Raw genomic sequence first — 18,061 nt, 5'->3', positions numbered from 1 at the left:
CTTATCTCTTCACTTACTAGTATAGCCACCCCTTCTCTCCCTTGTCCCCTCTTCACTCCTGAGTACCTCCCAGCTACACTCCCAAATTCACAGATTCCCTTTCCTTTCATTTTAGTATCACTCAAAGCCAGTACATCCATCTTTCTTCTCACAAACATACTACCTATCTCTTCCCTTCTACTCCTATCTGTACCACATCCACGCACATTAAAAGACCCAAACCTTAGGGTACTGGTTGGAAAACTCTCAGACCCTCTTATGCATTTACTTCTCTTTTTAGGAATGTCCCCTTTTTGGGCTACAGGTACTAGGACTCCTAATCCCATCCCCCGTTCCGTTTTTTTGTCACCTTTTACGACTCAAGTGGAAAGACTTGGTGGTAGCATTCTCTTCCCCCACCACAGGGTCGGCGAAAAAAAAGGAAATGAATATTCAGAGAAATGGTACATACTTGGGGGACAGCATAACGGATCGATAGTCGTAGTATAAAAGTGTCATCATTTCTCTATGAACAGACAAAATGATGTATGGCTCTGGTCCATAGGGGCGCCCCACATAGACCCTAAAGTATCGACTGCATACTACTTTGCCACAATAACATGCAGCCAATACCCCAGATGGGGTAATAACAATAAATATATATTTACAGATATAAAATCACTACCATCGTTTTCCTTCGATTCGGACCACAGATTGGTGGTAAAAAATGAAAATAACTAAACAGTAGTAAAAAAAAATTGTTAGAAAATCTTAAAAGGGAAAGCTGCAAACAAGAGTTGTAGAAAGAGGGGTAATGGGGAAGGAGAAATTAGAAAGTATGAAATTTAATGTATGAATGCATCAACGGAAGGAATTATGGGAATGAAAATAATAGGTGGTACAAATAAAATGACGACAGTATGGTGGAACGAGGAGGTCAAAGAAGCAGATGGATGAAAACGAAGCATCAAGAACACAGAGAAGCATATATCGAAGGAAGAAAACTAGTAGAATCTGTAAGAGAACTGCAAAAAGAAAAGACATGGAATAGAATTGGAAATACGAGGGACTAGAAAACTTATTTATAGCTCGGCAAGAAGTCGTAAGACAGCATGAGAACCACCAACATATGCAATCAAACATGCACAAGGAGAAAAACTTAACTGATCCAGTTGAGATCGCAGACAGAAGAAATATTTTCAGAATTTACTGAACATGTTTATGGAAGAAAAAGATTGGGAGGAGAAGAAAGATAATGAACAAGAATGTGAAATATGTCAGACTGATGAAAATGGAGGGGATCAGAAACGTTTTAAAGAGAATGAAAAATGGCAAAGAACCAGGGAAATATGGTATCCCGGCGAAGATACTGTCAACCCTGGGAGAACATAGAACGACTTGGGTGAGGGACATGTATAACCTGGCTAGGAATCAAGGGAAAATACCATCTGACTGGGGCAGTGATAAGTCCTATATACAAAAAGGGGGTGAAAGGTAATCCGGGAACTACCGTTGAGTCCCTCTTTTATCCCATTCGGAGAAACTATATGGGAAGATGTTGGAAAGTAGGCTAAGAGAACTCGTAGAGGAAGAAACAGGAGAATTGCAAAATGGTTTTAGACCAGGCCAAGGAACAATGGACCTAGTGTTTGCGTTAAAGACACTGCTTAAAAGACCTGGGAATGAAATCAGGTTAGATATGTAGCATTCATAGATCTGGAAAAAGCTATAAAAATGTTAATGAAAAATGTGAAAGTAGAGTGATACTGATTGGTTTGAGGTAAGGACCGGAGTTAGGCAAGGGGGCACACCGGGACAATCAATATTCTTGAGTAATCTGACAACTCTGACATTTCTGATTACTACCACAATAACTTCTTCTCTCAGTGCCTCTACTAACATTGCAAGAGAAGGTTGTGCAGCTCTCAGTCTCTTGTAACAAAGGTGAGCCTAATTTAACGTGCAAAAGTATTTTTGAACAATTTATAGTTTCACTCAACCAACGATTTTGATATGTGGCTTATGTGTTTCTGGTGAGAAATGTTGTGATATGAACGTTGGTGTACATAATTTTTGTCGCAATTGCGTGTTTTTTAAGATATTAATTGTTAAAGTAATGCACTTAGGCCTACCTCTCCTCCAGAACGATCGGGGGGGAAATGTGGGAAATCGGGTTTTTTGGATGGGGAGCACTAATACATGGACCGTTGCAAAACAAGTCTACAATACAAATTAACACATAAAATCAAATTAAAAATACATTGTTGTTAGAGTAGCGTTGCCTCATCTGCAATTTTTACGCTACATTTACCCAAGCCTACCACAATGCCTACCTTATCAGTTACTAGAATGGCTACGTTGTGTGCTGGATGTTCGTACAATTACTGGAAGCTTATCAAGGAGTTTTATCTGGACGACACTGCTACAATAACATTTCTAAGAAATCGCGGTGTCCTTTCTCAACAAATACAGTGCCCTTATTGTCAACTTCCCTGTGCTTATAGGGAAGATAGGCATTCGTGGTATTGTGGCCGCTGGAAGAAAACTTCCAAGACAAAGAAAAGAAGGCAGTGTAACTTCATTACTTCCGATTACAAAAGGAACTTTCCTCGACGGAACTCAATTAAACCTTCGGAGATAGTGTGCTTTGTGAACCACTGGCTTCAGAAGAAATGGAATCATGACACTGTTTTAAAGTGTCTGAGGTGGGCTCCAAACACTAGTGTCGACTGGCGCAGTTTTTGTTCCGAGGTGACTGAGCGGTGGTTTGACAATCAGGAGGCTATTGGTGGTCAGGGCATTGAGGTGGAGATTGATGAAACTTTATTTGTGAAGCGAAAACACGATCGTGGCCGCATCACCACACAGCTTTGGGTTTTTGATGGTATTGAGAGAATCACAAAAAAGTGTTTCATTGTGCCTCTCGTTAATAAGGACAGGAGTGCTGCTACGCTCATTCCTATAATCAAAAACTACATTCGATCTGGGAGTGTTATTTATAGTGACTCGTGGCGTGCGTATACCAAACTCTCTGCTGAAGGTTATATGTACTACATGATTAACCACAAAGAACACTTTGTGGATCCTAATCAACAAAATATCCACACTCAGAACATAGAGCGCCTGTGGTTGGACCTAAAACAGTGGGCGAAGCGCCCAGGATTAAGAGGCGAGTACTTTAAACAGTACTTTGCTCGCTACATGTTTCTACATACTTTCGGGGAAGAGGAAGTTATTCACCATTTCTTCCTCGAGGCTGCTCGACTGTATCGCCCACAGTCTAACAGGAAGCGGCCATCCGGCCTTCCCGCCATCCCACAGGAAGACGAAGATACCGACTCTGATAACGACGCATCAGCAGCAGTAGCGTCACCACCACAAGCCTCAACCTCTTCACCACAACCCTCAACCTCTTCCTTATAAGGTAATGCTAATGCTATTATTGTTGTTTTTATTTCCCGGAATATATGCTTGCCATTTACTTTCTTACCTATTACTTCGAATACATAAACACACATTTATACTAATCTTTATACTTTTAAGAGACCTCAAGTTACGTTACTACGAGTGCTTTTGTGCGGATTGGCGGGGTCTAGGGGGCAAAACCCCCACACTAGGTTAGGTTAGGGTTTGTTAGGTTATGTTAGGTTTGGTCAGGTCTGGTTAGGTTAGGTTTGGTCAGGTCTGGTTAGGTTAGGTTACGTTAGGTCTGGTTACGTTAAGTTAGGGTTGGTTACATTAAGGTAGGGTTGGTTAGGTTAGGTTAGGTCTGGTTAGGTTATGTTAGGTTAGGTTAGGTCTGGTTAGGTTAGGTTAGGTAAGATAAGGTTAGGGTTGGTTAGGTTAGGTTAGGTCTGGTGAGGTTAGGTTAGGTTAGGTTAGGTCTGGTTGTAATGACAGTGGAAGACAAAAGATCACGATGGGGTGTAATCATAGTGGAGGAAAAACATCACGGTAGGATATAATGTCACTGGAGGACAAAATATAATTTTAGGAAGGGATGCCGGACATAATCTCAATGAACGACGGGAGGCCGGCGTGAATCATGGTGACGCAGGGGAACAAAATGTACAAAAGAGATCGGATGACCGTGATCGACCAGATGTCCGTGATGGGGGAAATGTTAATTTTGATGGGAGAAATGTTAATGAGGCATTGAATGTCAATGAAGGATCAAATAATAATATAGAGCAAGTTATAAATAAAAACAAAATGATAATGTAAGACATGATATTGAAACTCAAAATGTGTCAAAAAGAAATGATCACGAGTTTCTTAAAACCATGTACTTTAATGCTCGTAGTATTAGGAACAAATTTCAAGAAATACAGGCGTATGTCAAAAGCGAAAATCTCGATATGATAGGAATAACTGAGACATGGTTGAATGGTAAAAATTTCGAAGCTGAATTTGATATTGCGGGATTTAAACACTTTCATCAGGATAGAAACCACAAGAAAGGTGGAGGTGTTCTGTTGTACGTTAAAAACAATATTCATGCTTGTGTTTTAGAGAAAGTGAAAAAGGATGCATATGATAGTTTGTGGGTTGAGTTAACCCAAACAAATGGACAAAAAATGAATATAGGTGTGATATATAGGCCAAAGACATTATCATTAGCAGACGACAAACTGTTATTTCAAGAACTGTCTAGTTTCTGCAACCGGGATTTATTGATAACACAACGTAACATTTTTTTTTCAAAAGTTTAGTTTATTGTATATATATATATATATTTTTAGAGTTTATTAATCCATTTTTCCTGCTGATTTGAAATATGCAATTATGTTTTCTGTATCATCGACCGTTATAGAAATACATATAATTTCAATGTTACCATGTATATTTTGGAATTGTTATGTGGTCTGCTACTAAATGTTTATCTAATTTTCTCTTTCAGATCAATGACTGAACTATTTACCTGTTAAGATGGCTACTAGAGGATGTGAAAATTCTCCTGATACATTTTGCTATGTGTGTGGTTATTATATTGGGAAAAAACAAGTACTACATAAGATCGTGAGAGGTGCTAAAGTGTGGATAGCGTACAGACTCTATTTCGGAATGCCCATGGGTGACCAGGACAAACCATGGGCACCTCATGTGATATGTGGAAGCTGCCGATCTACTCTAGAAGGATGGCTGAGAGGTACAGGAAGGGCAATGCCTTTTGCCATTCCTAGAATATGGAGAGAGCCGAAGAACCATCACGACGACTGCTACTTTTGTATGATTGATGTGACGAAGTACAGGAAAGTGAAAGGAAGACAAGCTCTGCAGTATCCAGACATACCATCATCTAGAGCACCTGTCCCACATGATGATAGCTTACCAGTACCACAACCACCAGAAAATGCAAGTTTATTTTTATCATACTCTCTTTACTTCTAATTAACTTCAATATTAAGTACTTAATATACATTCACTTTCCTAAAGATATATGGAATACTAATGCTATTCGTCTTTGTTGAAGTTGCTATATTTAGTTATTTCTTTCTTTCCAGATGGAAGATGCAATGGAAATTTCATCTGAAGGGTCAGCAGGTAGCAGCAGCCATGAAATGGGAGACGAAGATTTCGCACCAAGAACGACTTCGGAGCCTCATTTTCCAAGTCAGAGTGAGCTAGATGACTTAATCAGAGACTTAGGTCTTACTAAGTCAGGAGCTGAGCTTCTTACATCAAGGATGAAAGAATGGAATCTACTAGGAGAAGACTGCAGGACATCTGTGTACCGGAAACGACATGAAGAATTTAAAATTTACTATGACTTTAGTGATGATATGTGTTATTGTAAGGATGTTACTGGTTTGTTTACAGCCCTTGGACTCGAACATGATCCTGCAGAATGGCGACTGTTCATAGATAGCTCAACACGAAGTCTCAAAGCAGTATTGCTCCACAATGGAAATAAAAACCCATCTTTGCCTCTTGCACACTCAGTACAGAAGAAAGAAAACTATCATAATGTCAAACAGCTTCTTGAAAAAATCAGATATGGGATGTTTGTGGTGATTTCAAGATGCTAGCCTTTTTGCTTGGCTTACAAGGGGGATACACAAAGTATTCCTGTTTTCTTTGTGTATGGGACAGCAGGGCTGATGATGATCATTTTAATAAAGTTCATTGGCCCCCAAGAGTTGAGCTGCAGCCAGGAATGTTAAATGTTCTCAGACAGCCTCTAGTAGATTCGAAAAAGTTTTATTACCCCCACTTCATATCAAGCTAGGGTTAATTAAACAGTTTGTGAAGGCTTTGGATTTTGGAGGCGAAACTTTCCAAGAAATTTGTCTCATGTTTCCCAAGCTATCTGAGGCTAAGCTCAAGGGTGGTATATTTGTTGGACCCCAGGTAAATAAAATGTTGAAGTCGGAGAAACTGGAAAGAGCGATGACGAAAGTTGAAAGAGAAGCTTGGTGTTCATTTCCTGATGTAGTTCGTGGATTCCTAGGAAATCACAAGGACCCTAATTATAAACAAATAGTGGCAAAGCTTATTGAGAACTTCAGGATACTTGGTTGTCGTGTGTCCTTGAAGATACATTTCTTGCATTCTCACCTAGATTTCTTCCCCGAAAACTTGGGGGCTGTCAGTGAGGAGCATGGCGAGAGATTTCATCAGGATATCGCAACTATGGAAAGAAGATATCAAGGACGATAGAATACTGCTATGATGGGAGATTACATATGGTCACTAGTCAGAAAAGATGAAAGCATGCATTCTAGAAAATCTCGATCGTCAAAGCACTTCTAATCATGAGAAGAGTTATCAAAACACTTGCAGTGCAAAGTTGTGTTGTTTATTTTGTTCTTACTAATATTGTAGCTCTTAAATACACTTCATATTATGAAAAAAATACTAGATGTTGTATAATTATCCTTAGAATGCTAAAGTAGATTGAATCAATTAACTACTGTAGAGAAAGGTTGCGTATATAACAATAAAATATAAAATCACGAACAAATAAAGAAATATCGATGTTACGTCAAAACTAATGTGATATTTGGATTCAGTGACACGAAATACATATATAAACATAAAAAAATACAAATAAACATAACATGTGTTACATTGTGTAATGAGTGATTTCAATTTTACTGACATTGATTGGATGACCCTTGAACATGGCCATATAGGTAGTCGCTTGATTGATTTTCTTGGTGACAATTACTTAATTCAGCATGTGAAAGAGCCCACAAGATATGGAAACTTACTCGATCTATTGATCACTAGCCGCGAAAGCATGGTAACTGATGTAGAAGTCGGTGAATCTGTTGCAAATAGCGATCACAACTTAGTTGGATTCAAACTTCTAAACAATTTTAGAATAGATACTTGTGATTCTAAAATACCCGATTTCAGTAAAGCTCAGTTCATAGGACTACGTCAGGAGCTTCAGCTTACAGATTGGGAGGCAAAATTAAACGAAAGACCTGTAGATCAGATGTGGGAAATATTTCAAAATACGCTCACTAAGATGATTCAAACTTACATTCCTTTTAAGGACAGACGTCCCCCAAATCAGGCTCGCCCAAAGTGGCTCGACAAAGAAACTGAAAAAAGTATTGCTAAAAAGAGACAGGCTTATAAGAAATATAAGTGCTCGGGTGCATCTAATGACTATGAAATTTATGTATCAATACATAGAGATTTAAAAAAGACAATAAGAAAAAGAAAACGACAATACGAAATGAACATCGCTGATAAATCCAAAGAGAATCCCAAAGAATTCTATAGTTACATTAGAGATAAAAAGGTTGTTAGGAATCACATTGGTCCACTATTATCTGTTGACGGTCAACTTGAATATTCAAATGAAGGAATGTGTAATATCTTAAACAATTATTTTAGCTCGGTATTCGTAAACGAAACACCTCAAAGTGAATTCCAAACTGAAACCTGTGAAAAGTCTGGGGTAAACTTACTCACTACGGTAAATATAACAAAAGAAAAAATTAAAAGGCGTATAGATAAACTCAAAGTTGATATAACACCAGGGCCTGATGGTTGGCATCCAAGAATCTTAAAGGAAATGAAAAATGAGATTGTTCTTCCATTAGAAATTATTTTCAAGAAATCCATCATATCCGATGTCCCAAGAGAATGGAAGCTAGCTAACGTTACTCCCATATTCAAAAAAAGGTGACAAAAAGAAACCAAATAACTATAGGCCTATAAGTTTGACTTCAATCGTAGGAAAAACAATGGAAACTATCATCAGAGATGCTATCGAACATCATTTAGAAAGTAACCGTTTGATAAATGATAGCCAGCATGGTTTCAGACGGAAACGTTCTTGCGTGACTAACTTATTCGAATTCTACAACACAGTTATCTCGAATTATGACAAAAGAAACAATATAGATTTTATATATCTAGACTTTGCAAAAGCTTTTGATACCGTCCCACACGAAAGACTACTTACTAAATTAGCTTTACACGGAATAAGTGGCAGCCTATTAAGTTGGACTAGTAATTGGTTGAATGGTCAAAAACAGAGAGTTGTTTTAAATGGAACAACTTCTAGATGGAAAATGTTACAGGTGGAGTTCCTCAGGGTTCCGTTCTTGGGCCACTTCTATTCATAGTATATATAAATAATATAGACCATGGACTAAAATCTACTGTTTCTAAATTTGCTGATGATACAAAACTGTGCGGAGTGGCAAATGATCACTCAAACCAATTAGATATTCAAGAAGATTTAGATCAATTACAGCAATGGTCTGAAAAGTGGCTAATGAAATTTAACACAAGTAAATGCAAGGTAATGCACATAGGTAAAAATAACAGTAAGTACAATTACAAGTTATTTGGAAATTCGTTAACAAAAGTGGATAGTGAAAAAGATCTCGGCGTAATTATCAGTAACGATCTCAAATCATCTAAGCAGTGTATTTCAGCCTCTGAGAAAGCAAATAAAATTCTAGGACTGATTGCGCGATCTTTTGACTTCAAAAGTCCATCACTCATCACTCATTAACATTTGGAATATGCTGTTTCCGTATGGTCACCGAATCTCATTAAAGACATTGACAGACTGGAAAAAGTTCAACGGCGAGCCACAAAACTGATTCCAAATATCAAAAATAAATCATACGAAAATCGACTAAAACATATGAATCTGTTTTCCCTAAAAAAGCGTAGACTCAGAAGTGACTTGATACAGGTCTTTAAAATTCTAAAGGGAATTGACAACATTAAATGTGACAAAATTTTCACATTGAATGAGAATCCGACAAGAAACAATGGTCTCAAACTGTTCGGAAATAGATTTAATTTGGAAGTAGGTAGAAACAACTTTGCCAATCGTGTATTTAATTAATGGAATAAACTTCCTGCACAGGTAGTGCAATGTAGTTCAGTTCGAAGCTTTAAGAATCATTTAGATAAACACCTAAGCAAGATGCTGTAATGATTATAATTTATTTTATATTATTTGTTTTTGTTTTGTTATCATTTGTGTCTGACTTTAATTTATTATTAGTTATATGTTAATTCATTATTATTTACTATTTACCTGTTTGTTTATTATTTAACTATACCTATGCTTTTATTTATGTATTTTATTTGTTATTTACATTATTATAGTTTTTATTTATTATTTTATTATTATGATTTTTTCGCATCCGATCTAGATATGGACCAAAAGGTCTCCTGTCGGCATTTTCCGCCTTTGTAATCCTTTGTAATCCTTTGTTAGGTTAGGTTAGGTCTGGTTAGGTTAGGTTACGTTAGGTTAGATTAGGTTAGGGTTGGTTAGGTTAGGTTAGGTTTGGTTAGGTTAGGTTAGGTCTGGTTAGGTTAGGTTAGATTAGGTTAGGCCTGGTTAGGTTAGGTTAGGTCTGGTTAGGTTAGGTTAGGTTAGGTTACGTTAGGTTATGTTAGGTTACGTTAGGTTAGGTCTCGTTACGTTAGGTTAGGATTGGTTACATTAGGTTACGGTTGGTTAGGTTAGGTTAGGTCTGGTTACGTTACGTTAGGTCTGGTTAGGTTAGGTTAGGTTAGGTCTGGTTAGGTTAGGTTAGGGTTGGTTAGGTCTGGTTAGGTTAGGTTAGGTTACGTTACGTTAGGTTAGGTCTGGTTAGGTTACGTTATGTTACGTTAGGTTACGTTACGTTACGTTAGGTTAGGTCTGTTTGTTAGGTTACGTTAGGTTAGGTCTGGTTAGGTTACGTTAGGTTAGGTTTGGTTAGGTTACGTTAGGTTAGGTTACGTTAGGTTAGGTTACGTTAGGTTAGGTTAGGTTACGTTAGGTTAGGTTACGTTAGGTTAGGTTAGGTTACGTTAGGTTAGGTTACGTTAGGTTAGGTCTTGTTATTGCTCCCCACCCAAAAACCCCGATTTCCCACAGGTCCCCCCAGATCGTTCTGGAAGAGAGGTAGGCCAAAGTCCATATTTTTAATAATATAATTAATATCTTAAAAAGTACGCAATTGCGACGGAAATGATGTACACCATCGTTCATATCACAACATTTCTCACCAGAAACAAATAAGCCACATATCAAATTCGTTGGTTATGTGAAACTATAAACTGACCGTATTTTTTTTTTTTCTTACTTTGATTATCATTATGGATGTATCGTATATCTTGTGTGCTACACCAATAGTTTCCATAATTATTGTGTCAGTATAACAATTATATGTTTTCATAATGCGAAGTTCCTGTAGCCATGTGCCTTCATGATGTTTCTCGAACATGCTTGAACTTGAAAAAGTGGCTAAGGGGCACTGTGGGACACTTGAAATGGGGCGCACTAGGACAGTGTCCCATTGTGTCCCATCTGTCCTACACTGCCTCATATAGAAAACAGGTTGTTATTCTTTATATTTTTATGTTTGTTTTATGCACTTAGTGACTACTTGCTGCATCATAAACGCTTTTGGAAGTCACATTCCTCCTGCAATGTTCTTTCCTCGGGTCAACTTTAAGGAACACATGATCAAAGATGCACCACATGGGACATTTGGCTTAGCCACACCTAGTGGATGGGTGAATTCTAACCTTTTTCTCGAGGTCATGAAGCACTTTATTAAGCATACCTCAGCATCAACAAAGAATCCAGCATTGCTGATTTTTGATAATCATGAATCACACCTTTCTCTGAATGTGCTTGACACTGCTAAGGAAAATGGAGTGACTATTCTCACGATTCACCCTCACTGTAGTCACAAATTACAGCCATTAGATATAACAGTGTTTGGTCCATTAAAGGCTTTTTATGCTGCTGCTATGGCCTCGCTACTCTTGCAGAAACCTGGAATCCCAGTCACAATTTATGATATCGGAGCATTAGTTAACACAGCTTTCAAGCACTCCATGACACCAACAAATATAACATCTGGTTTTCAGAGGACTGGAATATTTCCTTATAATGACAATGTATTCGATGACTCTGATTTCGCTCCAAGTGCAGTTAACGATCGTCCTAACCCAGAGAGTTCAATTCCAAATCGTTCAAACCCTGTAGAAGCTCTGACCCCAGAAGCTGTGTCTCCAAAAGCAGGACCATTTCATGGTTTTCTGTCTCCTGAGGATATCAGAGGATATCCAAAAGCTGCGCCAAGAAAGAAGTCAGGAAGAGGTCGAAAGAGGGGCCGAAGTTTAATTGCAACTGACACACCTGAGAAAGGACTCGCTGTAGGTAGAAGTAGATCTAAGAAATGTGCACAATCCAAGGACAATACAAAGACTTCAAAGAAATATTTAGTATTTGATGAAGAATCAACATCTGAAGAAGAAATGGTATTGTCAGATAATTCATCGGAAGACTCTTATCCGGGCTGGGACACCGAAAAACACGAACTTTCTCTACTAGGACATCACAAAGAAAATGACTACATTTTGGCCGAGTTCGACACTCGACCCAAGAAATATTATATTGGTGTAATAACGAAGGGAAAGGATGATGAAGGGGACTATGAAGTTTCGTATTTACGAAAAAAAAAAAAAGGAAATCGAATGAGTTCTTCTTCCAGCAAGCCCGGACGTGGCCTCCATTAAGCTTGATGATATCAAGGCTATCCTTCCTAAGCCAAGCACATGTGGTACAACAAAGAGACAACGTGCTTGCCTCAAATTTAATATCAATTTTGATTTTCTTAATATGAATTAGACATGTCCCAGTGTACCCCAGGTCTCGTCCCACTGTGCCCCGAGCTGGGGCACAGTGGGACACGAAAAAAAGTTTTCATTCAATATGGAATATAAACTTATATAAAAACATAAAGTTTGTTTTACATATGCTCAAGGAAGGTAAATGATGATACTTCTTTTTCAGGGCTATTGCGATGAATTGCAGGCTGGCAAGACATTGTAAGGCCAATGGATGGGCATTTGTCGACAACTGGGACCGCTTTTACGGTAGGAACCATCTATATACAAGGGACGGGGTGCACTTGTCGCTTAGAGGATTTGGACTCCTTGCTGAATCCCTTGAGCGAGAAGTAGGCATCCTACAGGGTTTTTTTCGGGTAGATTACGTGGGAGTAGAGGGGGAAGTATCGGAATATAGTTTAAGCAATAGAAACAACTTAGAGAGGGACTGTGAAAAGAATCACCAAAGCAGGTGGAGGGAAGATAAAGTTAAAGTTTACTATACAAATAGCAGAAGCATAATTAACAAAATTGATTTGCTGCGAGGTAAAGCATGCGTAGAGAACTTCGATATTATAGCTATTACTGAGTCCTGGATCAACATGGCTGATAAACATTTCCTTCCGGAAATCAATATATATCAAATATATATATATATATATATATATATATATATATATATGTATATATATATATATATATATATACATATATTCACAAGGATAGGGTTGGCAGGAGTGGGGGAGGTGTAGCACTTTTCGTTAAAAATACAATAAACTGTATTATCAACAATTCGATTAAGGAAGAGGACTGTACGGAATCCATTTGGGTAGAGATTATAGGCAAGAATAAGAAAGTTATTATTGGCGTCTTGTACAGACCTCCTAACCTCAGCACTGAGAAGATTGATCCCCTGATTCATGAAATTCACAGAGCATCTCAGTACAAAAACGTTGTGATCATGGGAGATTTTAATCATAGAAACACTGACTGGGAAACTTTAATAAGTGATCAGGAAACAAAGAAATTCCTAGATGTGGTGCAGGATAATTTCCTAAAACAAGTGATTACCGATCCTACGAGAGGAGTAAATACTCTGGACTTAGTTTTAACTAATAATGAGCACCTAATGAGTAACGTAAAAGTGGGAGATAGTCTAGGCTCTAGCGATCATCCAAAATAAGATTTAATATTATTTGGGAAGAATTAAAAAGTACGAATAACGTCCAAGTACCAGACTTCAGGAAAACAAACTTTGACAATATAAAAAACCTATTTGAAATTGAATATGAAATGTCATGCGGACGTTTCGGACATTGTCGAGTCTCGGTGCGTGACCGGGGGTCAGGTCATGACTAGAGGTCGGGTTACTGAGGTTAATATGCATACCTTGGGTCAGGTCATTTGGGGGTGAGGGCTCAACAGACAGGTCAGCGATTTGGATGAAATGTATAGCAATCTAACTGATTTAATTATTAATGCACAAAATACATCTGTACCCCCCTGAAATTAATACGGAAAAATAACAATACTCCCAAATGGATGACGGACAGATTGAAACATGAGATCGGAATGAAAAGAGGACTTTACGTAAAAATGAAAAATGGGGAAACACACCTTAGATCAAGATATAACGAAATGGCAATGCTGGTTAAAAAGCATACTCATACAGCGGAACGTAATTATGAAATTAAGGTTGCTAGTCAAGCAAGATTCAACCCAAAGGGTTTCTTTCATCTCTATAGAAAACAATAATAATAATTATAATAATAGGACCAATTAAAAACGATGAAATTGTCATGATAGAATCGGAGGAAAAAATGAGTGAGAAGTTGAACAATTATTTTCTATCGGTGTTTACTAATGAGAGGTTAGATAAAGTACCTGACTGCGATCCGATTTTCAGAGGGGATGAAGAAAGTAGTCTATCTAATATCAGCATTAGTAAATTAGAAGTAGTCAAGCAGATTGAAAGACTTAAAGCTACAAAATCCCCGGGTCCAGGCGAATTTTTTCCGAGAATGCTAAAGGAGTGTAAATTTGAAATCTGCGACCAGTTAACTGAAATATTTAATAAATCAGTAGACACTGGTTTTGTGCCTACTGCTTGGAGGCAAGCAAATATTGTTCCTGTTTTCAAGAAGGGAGATGGCCAATCAGTTTGACATTGGTTATAGGAAAATGCTTGAATCAGTAATAGTAAATAGACTCAGAGAACACATCGAGAGACATAATTTAATTCGTGATTCACAGAATGGTTTCTCCAAGGGTAAGTCGTGTGTAACTAATCTTCCATCCTTTTACACCAAAGTATATAAGGCGTCAGATAACAATGCTAATTACGATATCATTTACCTTGATTTTAGCAAAGCGTTCGATAAGGTGCCACACCAGAGACTACTAAATAAAATCAAAGCCCATGGCATAGGAGGAAAAGTGTTAGAATGGATTAGAGCTTGGATTAGTAACAGAAATCAGCGGATCACCATAAATGGAGTAAAATCTAGGTGGGCCGATGTTACTAGTGGGGTCCCCCAGGGCTCGGTTTTGGGTCCCTTGTTGTTCATTATGTACATAAACGACTTAGACGACGGGATAAATAGTGATGTTAGTAAGTTTGCGGACGACACTAAAATACATACATACATATACCAAAGGCTTTTTCCCCCTACACGGGGGGTAGCCAAAAAGAAAAAGGCATAGAAAACACTCCCACCCATTCAATTTCCTATATATTTCACTCCCCCTCCACCCTCCTCCCTCCCTCTTATCTTGGCACCTACTGGATGACGGGTCATCCCTGTATCCTGTCCACTGCCCTGGGTCAGAAGAAGTGTCGCAAGACACAGCACATCCACAGCAAGGCCACTTCATAAATTCGGCGACCCCCCCCCCCTCTCCGTCCCCCCATGCAGAAAAGGAGAAGACGGGGAGAAATCCATTCGGGCTGCGTATTTTTTTTTTTTTCTCTCTCTCTCATATATACTTCCTCACCCCCATCCCCCCACTCCCCCTCATGCATCACCGCATCATCTATACACAACCCCTCTTCATTCAACCCTATCTTCTGTCCTCTCCCGTCCTTCCTCAACAGACATTCCTCTATTTGGTAATGCCTCTTTCACCCCATCCATCCATCTCATCCTAGGACGCCCCCTCATATTCACTCCTTCCACCTCTGCCTTCCACACTTCTTTTACTAATCTTTCTTCACTCATTCATTCCATGTGTCCAAAACATCCTAATACTCTTTCATCAACCCTATCTCCCAGCTCCTTTTCCACCTCTGTTCTCCTCACCTACTCATTTCTCACTCTATCTAGCCTAGTGACCCCTATCATACTTCTCAGACATTTCATCTCAAACCCATTGAAACTCCTCTCTTCCTCTCTTATATTCCATGTTTCTGCCCTATACAGTGCTGTTGGCACAATCACTCCTTCATATAACCTCCTCTTAGCATCCATTCCCAGATGTCTATTTCTCATTACACTTTTCAATCCACCAAGACATTTACTCGCTTCTCTCAATCTACATTCTACCTCCACCCCCACTCCTCCCTTTCCTGCCACATTCGCACCCAAGTATCTAAAACTATCCACTTCCTCCAGTCTTTCACCCTTAATGCTCACTTCCAGCCTACTGTCACTCTCTTCTCTTGTACATCTCATCACCTTACTTTTGCCCACATTTATCTTCAGCTTCCTTCTTTCACACACCTCCTCAAACTCTGTCACTAACTTCCTCACTCCCTCCTCTGATCCTGCTACAAGCGCAGTGTCGTCAGCAAACACTAAAATAGGACGGCTAATTAGGTCAGGAGACGACGCAGAGATTCTGCAGGATGATCTTAACAAATTGTTCACATGGTCGGTGAAATGGCAAATGAACTTCAATATCTCTAAGTGTAGCGTGTTAAACGTAGGGCTACACGACCGCGAAAATAGATACAGCTTAGATAATACGCTTTTAGAGAAAACTGAGTGCGAGAGAGACTTGGGAGTTCTAGTGAGTCCGGACCTTAAAACCAAGAAACAGTGTATTAGCGCCAAGAATAAAGCTAACAGAGGATTAGGTAAATAATAAGTCACTAGCGGTTGTCCATCACTACAACCTAGGGACGCTCCTAAATATTGCTCAGCGCATCCTTAACACTGCTGCTAGGTAAGAGATAATTTCTGCTCTCCACCCTAGATAAGAACCAAGTCAGGGCCCTAGTTAGAGCTAAAGCTGCCGCTGCTGTCCCCTCTGCTACTGCGAGTTTGCAACCGAAGTGCAAACTGGCTTACAGGGGACGGTGCACTTGCTTTTATTAGGTCCCATCGCCTCGAGACGATGGTCCTCGTGAAGGGAATTCATACACTTGTGTCCTTAGTGACAGATATATCGATGTACGAAACACTGTTCAAATTGCGATTTCACATTCAAATACATACAATTTCTATGTAAATATTATGAATAATCTGAATTAAATACTTGTTTAACAAATTAATCATTTCAATCTAGACCTTCTCTGCCATCCCCCTTTCCGAAAGGGGGGGCCAGAAAAAGTCGCGCACCAGCACATTTTTTTTTTTTTCCCTCTCTCAAGGGTCCTGCATTCATATGTAGATGACATCACATAATTAAAACAAGAAACGTGAAATCACTAAGCACAGCATGAAAAACTGGAACATGGCATATAATGAAATGTAACTAAAATGAGCAGAAATAAGATAGAAATGATAAAGGTTGGAGGAGTAAATGAAAACGTCAACATCTACATTGAAGAACAGAAACTAAACCAGGCAGACTGCTTGAAGGATATAGGAGTGATGACCGATGAGGAAAATAACCAACAAACAGAACTACACAGTATAATCAATAAGTACAATACAAACGTGATATTAGAACGGTACACCTACTTTTGAAGGATAAGCATGTCCCGCAGAAGAGATAAGTAATAATTTACACAGCCATGTGACTCATAATAGTATATGGTTAGAAGCTTTAACACCCAAGACAAGATGAAGAATACGAATTTCAGAATTGACAGTCTTTAGAACCATAGAAGGAGTAACTACATTTGACAGAATACGAAACATTACTAAGAAATGCGAAAAGAAATATGAAAAGAAATGGGATTAATTTTTTTTTTTTTTTATAGTAGTGAGCAAAAAGCTGCGACGGTATGGACATATAAAGAGGATGGATGCAGATACCCAAAGAAATTTCTAAATGGGCAGTCACCAGGAAAAAGAATTGTAGGAAGACCTAGGGTGTGCTGGAAGGAGGGCATAAAAGAGCCAATTGTTTAGAAAAGTACAACTATAGAAAATGTAGAAGAAACCTCTCTGTATTCAGTTAGAAACGTACGAAGAGGTATTGTAACTCAAAGCACCTGACAGTATTTGTTCTACAGGCGTATGGTAGGAGGTGAAAGAAATATAGCACCCATGTAACCAATTACCCAAATCCTGATATTACCCAAACTCTAATCATAATCTTTGTTATTGCTTTTGGTAACCCATAACACAAATCCAGGTATTACTTTTAGTATTACACAAAGTATTGGTGTTACTTTGCGTAACTAATTACCAAATTATCCAGGTATTACCTTTGGTATTACCCGAGGTCCATGCATTACCTTTGGTAACCTATGACTCTAAGTCCGGGTAGATCTGGCAACGGAGCTTTGTCTAACCAACTTCTGAAAACACTTCACGCCGATCAAATCGTAGGATTCAGAAACAGTGTCGATGGTCGGAACACGAGTGAGATACTGAGAAGAAGAAATCTCCGTTATCTTCTCTCCACCAGACATCAAACAACAGTGCCAAAAGTGCGCATGGGCGTGACGTCATCGTTTCGTCTGTGCCGCTGATTAGCTGAGGGGCTGTGACGTCACAGTCGTGCCACTTCCTTGGAATCGGGTGGCGCCTTCTCTCTTTCTGTTTTGGCTGCAGCCAGGCGATTTTATTAATCTCCACGCGCTGGTTATGCT

General features: G+C 38.8%; 1 protein-coding gene across 1 annotated transcript in view; it reads right to left on the bottom strand.

Annotated features, from left to right (window-relative positions):
- Positions 1 to 17,834, bottom strand: part of LOC143027485 (solute carrier family 52, riboflavin transporter, member 3-A-like) — a 99,346-nt gene extending 81,512 nt beyond the window's left edge. The window contains exon 1 of the mRNA XM_076188773.1: positions 17,705 to 17,834. The gene's annotated coding sequence lies outside the window, so the exon portion shown is untranslated. The remainder of the gene's footprint in view (positions 1 to 17,704) is intronic.
- Between the last annotated feature and the right edge of the window lie 227 nt (positions 17,835 to 18,061).

This window comes from Oratosquilla oratoria, chromosome 8 (genome assembly GCF_046742065.1).
Source record: "Oratosquilla oratoria isolate Oo_2021 chromosome 8, ASM4674206v1, whole genome shotgun sequence".
Lineage (NCBI taxonomy): Eukaryota > Metazoa > Arthropoda > Malacostraca > Stomatopoda > Squillidae > Oratosquilla > Oratosquilla oratoria.
This window is presented reverse-complemented; position numbering and strand designations above follow the sequence as displayed.